At 31.8% G+C, this 5,613-nt stretch overlaps 1 non-coding gene across 1 annotated transcript; it reads left to right on the top strand.

The window, feature by feature from the left end:
- The first annotated feature begins 212 nt into the window (after positions 1 to 212).
- On the top strand, positions 213 to 410 carry LOC120128177. The gene has a single exon (XR_005516608.1). It is a non-coding gene; the product is annotated as a U2 spliceosomal RNA (small nuclear RNA).
- Positions 411 to 5,613: the final 5,203 nt, after the last annotated feature.

Raw genomic sequence — 5,613 nt, forward strand, 5'->3', positions numbered from 1 at the left:
GGACATGTGAATATCGTCTTTTCCTTATCTTCTGGTGCCATTAGAATCTGAAAAAGTCCTAAAAACCCATCAAGACAACAATAATGAGATTTACCAGCTAACCTTTCTATCATTTGATTTATAAACAGAAGAGGAAAATGGTCTTTTGGATTAATGAATTCAACTTTCTGTAATCGATATAGACTCTCCATCCATTTTGAACTCGTGTTGGCACCAATTTGGGAAGCGTAGACACTAAAATAAACAAATTTATTATCTATTCCTATCAGTTTAATATCTGACAAGAGGGCTATTGGATCACATGGTATTAAATTTATTTTTTGAGGGAAGGGTCCACCACAGCAGCTTGCTACTGGGACTATCAAGTGTCGCCCTAACATTGCACTATTGCTCGGGCCTACAGCACCCCCAACAAATCCCAAGTTTAATTTTTTTTATATATTTTGGTCTACCAATGAAAATATTTTCTTCTCACAAACCATGCTTTCCATATCAACCTTACACCCTCTACGCCTTCTACATTAGATATATAATTATTTCTCCATGCATTTTGTTGTCTTTTCCTTATAATTTCTTTTTATAATTGATGTCTATATCGCACTTTTATTTATTTATTGGGTAAACTATGTTCTAATCATTTTACTTTTAAATTACTTTGTTTCTAGTTATTGCTTTTTTACTAAATTTTGTTTTTATGTTCACGATGTCGATGAACAAAATAATTTATACATCAATTTTTAAAGCGCAGTCCCCGATCCCGTCATCTGTATCATCGAACCCAAAACACCTCTCAATCCCATCTTCTTTATCCTAAACCTTTAATGGTGAAACTACTTGAATATTAAGTTCTAACATATAAGAATAAGGGTCCTCAAACTTGTGTAAACTTGTATTCATGTTTTTAAATAGTAAACGTTGATATAATAATATTAGTATTCGAACAAGTTTAGAGTTTCTCGATTAACTCATCAAGATATCTCAAAATTGGGGATTAGATTCTTTATGTATCACAAGGGTTCAATTACAAATTAAGTTTATAGCTCCCAACATTCGATCGGGGTAGTCCGTCTGGGATACCAACTGTTACTTTAGTCACTAAAATAAGTTCGTACATAATCGTCATTAAAAGCTCATACAAAATCAAGTTACATATTTTATGGGTATTTGTGTCTTTCAAAACATCATACGAAAAGCGTTCCAAAATATCTTTAAAATATATATATATAACATTAAACGTAGTAAAATGAAACATGCAAAGTTTCAAAGCAATCATACATCAAATCGACTCTTAATTAAGTTGTTTTGAGCATTTTACCTTTCGATTCAATTTGATTTTCACAATTAAGTTTTGTTTATGATGTAATTGTTTTTTCAATGTATCCAAGACATTATGAGACATCAAATCAAGTTCAACAACAGTCAAATGAAGTTTAAATGAACAACCAATGTAGCTCAAGAATTGAGGTAATACATTATTACCTTTTGCATGCTTTACATAACACGTTGGTATTGGTTAATTCACGAATGAATATGATTGGTAATATGTGTGTAATTAATTATTTCTAAACTCGTACTTAATGTGTCAAAAAGTTAGTGAACTGAATAAGACTCAATTGACTTGCATAAGAAACTCAAAGGCCGATAATAAATGTTTCCAAGTTTAGTGATTAGTCAGTGAAGCAATTAACCTTGGAATCCTTAGATTATGATTATTTTCGTTAAAAAAATTAATGATGGAAATACTTAGATAAGAAATTTAAAAATTACCCTTTTGATGTAAAAAGGACATGGGTTATCCCTGAAAGCATAGATAACCCTTAAAAGTCATACTTGATCTTATCGAACTATTGATTCACTAGTTAAATACGTTATTTGTTTAGAAAAATCATGATAATTGATTTTTACCTTTGAGATGGAAAATTAGTTAGAATTTCTATTTTCGGAAAAATAGTAGAAGACTAGTTTCACCGAAAGTATTTTGATATTGAATATTGAAATGACCTAAATGCTATTATGACCTAGAATAAGTGAATATCATTGGATAAATTTTGAAAGCACTAATAAACATAAATGTTGTATAATCGCTAAAGGTTATGGAGCATGACTCATGTATGTCGAAAATTCTTGATTTTTTATAAAGCTAGAATAAAATAAATACCACATGTATACAAACTCGTTTCCTCGAGTTACGTTCAGTGATAATTTGTGAAGGTGGTTTGTTCAGTTATATAATGTAGTCGATATTGATAAATGGAAATTATGAATTTTTCCATCTGAACACTTGCTAAGTACTACATCACCGGGATCTACTCAGTTCCATTTAACTTGGGAGAATGATAAGTTATTCAAATCTTGAATACTACAAATCACTCTTTCCCCTTATTGACATAATTTACCAAAATTTCTTAAAAAATCAAAATGTCTAAAATGCCCCTAATGGCTAAATAATGGAATTGCTCATGTTGTATCTCAATCTTAAAAAGTCTTGATGTAACTATTTGTGGATAACTTTATGATATATTCAAATCCTTAATGATTTTGAATTATCAACTACTGAATGTATAAATAGATATGCTAGTTATAGAAAGCCCTTTTAATATGGATCTTATTTATGGAATCAGATCAATTAATATAAGTTTTGTGTTTGCTTCTTCGTAATTACCAAGTATCACTAAAAAATAAACTGGACTCTTTATTGTGTTTCATATGCATTTGAGTATTTTCTCTTATTTGAAATTGTGATTGTTATCTCTATTTAAATGTATGATTTTGTTATCTAAAGTGAAATCATGATCTCTATTTTCTATTTTCTAATACAAAATATTTCTAACACATGATTTCTGATATTATTGCTTACTATTTAATCTAATTTATGTCGGCGGACTATCTGGATTTGTTATGAGTTCTTCGCAGGTTCAACATCGATCAAGCTGGTAATTCCTTGTGGACTCAAGGCGACAGGCTCTTAGAACCAATAAGCCTAGGATAAGACCTTATGAATCCTAACGCACTCCATTAAGATGGCTCCTACGCGCAATGAGTATAGGGTAAGTCCTTATGAACATGAGGCACCCCTTTTTGTAGGCTCCTACACTGCGGTCAGGGTAAGTTCTTATGGACTCAAGGTGCTCCCATAGGTTGTCTCCTACGCCCAAAGAGACTAGGGTAAGTCCTTATGGATGCAATTTTGTGAATTCCATATCAATGTTCTATTGTAGGGTGTTAATGTGATTTTAAAAGCTACTTTTTTGAAATAAATTATTAATATTTTTAAGTTATCTATACCTATTTCTCTGGTTTTGTTGGAACACACTAGATTCCCTAACGCAATCTCCAAAATCTCTCTCTAAATGTTTCCTATGGATTATAGGTTTCTTGTCTGTTACCTGAAAGATTAATTAATAAAATTTCAACTCATCACTATAACATGTAGATGCCTGGTTACTAAGAAAATTTCATGTTTTACCATATATTTGCTTGACCTTTAGCATCATATGTAACTTATGTATTTCTGAGCTTTACTAAATCTCACTTCATTACTTACCATTTCAGGTTAAAGGAATTGATCATGTGTAGTTATTGACGTCAGTAATCGGAGTTCCTTCGGTGTCACTTGCGGAATACAATACATGTGTAACTAGGGGGCATGTTGGTCATATCTTATTTTTATAACATGTATTCTGGAATTATGTTTATCATTTAAATGATTTCTCAACTTATATTTTAATTTTGTTTGAGAAAATTTTTATTTTTCTTGGATTTACAGTGTGAGTTTCTCCGAAGGCACTAATATTACACGACATATCAAATTGAGCCATCTATATCGGTCTGAGGGTGTTACACATATACTATCATTAATTATTTGAATAAGTCTTATAAAATATATAGATTCAATGATTAAAATCATATTTTTAAAATAAGAATTTAACTACATAATCCTAAAAAGGAATAATGCCTTTGGAGCATCAAATTTGGTCCTCATTTCAAAATAATCCTTAAATTGATTTCATAAACCAAGTTAGCATAATTCAATAATAAATTCAAAACTGAAATTATTTTAAACCTTATGATTTTATTCTTTCTAAAATATTTTTCTAATTTAATAGTGAAAATGGGTTTTCTAAAAATTGATTTGACTATTCGGTAACTATTATTAAATATTGGTCACTATCAAGTCAAAAAGAAAGATGTTACAAGTTTTTATACGTAAGTTCGATGTTTTGATATGTTTGAGTATGTTAAAAAAATTGTGTAGAATTGATATATAAAAGTTATGTTATGATTTTGTATACATTGTTATCTTAAAATTGTAGTTGATGCGATTTATGGTGTTTGATTGAATTGAGTTATGTCTTTGTCGAAGCGTTGTTAAAAATCAATAAAATCGGGAATTTTAAAAAAATGGTTGTCTTGACTAAATTGGGACTCTAATTTGAAATAGTAAAAAATATTTCGTAGAGTCGCCACCAATATTTGTGTTATGTGTGATTGGGTGCCCGAAATAATTTTGCATTTTAATAAAATTTGATTAAAATAACATTTTATGATCTATGTATCAAAAATTGAGTTTGGGAGTCGATTATGCGTGGGGAAGGGTTTCACCCTAATCCTCTTATCCAAGTCACCTCCTCCACACACCCGAAAAATTCCCACGCACTATGTTACCAACTGTAAAGTGCACCCGTGACTCCTCGGTTCCCCATGCAAGCCCGATGATGTCACTACCGCCAGGTCCTTCACTCATCATAAGAGAGAGAGAAAGACAAATTTTAGGGTAAAGTTTTTTACACGTCATTTCCACCGCCTGCCAGGGCTTTGTACCCGCCGAATCCTCTCATCGGTCAATACACAAAAATGAAAAGTACAACAAATCAATAACAAAGTTAGAAATATTTCTTCCTTTTTTGCATGGAACACCAAAAACATAAGAAACTAAGGGTTTTAGTTATAAAAATGGGGTCTTTATTCGAATGAAAATAGAGATTTTGGGGATGAGAGAAGAGACTTTCGAAGAAAAAAATAGAAAGAGAAGAGAGAGGGACTCACCATCGAAGCATCGAACCTCTCACCGAAGCAAACATGGCCACTGTTTTTTCGAATTTAATCCCTTTATTTTGTTTAAATCTAGAACGATATGGATATGTTTAGGATAAATGAGATTGGATTTCAGGTTTAGAAGAGAGAGATGGTCATTTTGGAGAGAGTTTTGAACTTCGATCGTTGTGTGCGGGGGTGGAGCATGTCGATAGCGGTGGTCGTCGACTGTCTGCCTCCCCCGACGAGGGAGGGAAAAGACAAAGGGAAGAGAGAAATGGGACTCCCCCATTTGGTAAAATGAAAAAGTTATAAAAGGAGATGTAATGGCCATTTTTCTGCCATATTTTGGGTATATATACCCAATTCAAAACGGTGTCATTTAGGGGTCATGGGACGCACGTTTTGGGCTTGTGGGCAAATCATTTTCGTAGCCTTTCGGGTTTTGTAAACTTTAAATTTTGGTCACTAAATGCAATTTTTTATTATCTCTATTTTGAGTTCCAAGTTTTGCCTTGTTTACATTTTAGTCACAATTTATACTCTATCATGCCTTGCCCGAATATCCATTTTGATCCT

Source organism: Hibiscus syriacus, unplaced genomic scaffold (genome assembly GCF_006381635.1).
Source record: "Hibiscus syriacus cultivar Baekdansim isolate YM2019G1 unplaced genomic scaffold, ASM638163v2 tig00001478_pilon, whole genome shotgun sequence".
Lineage (NCBI taxonomy): Eukaryota > Viridiplantae > Streptophyta > Magnoliopsida > Malvales > Malvaceae > Hibiscus > Hibiscus syriacus.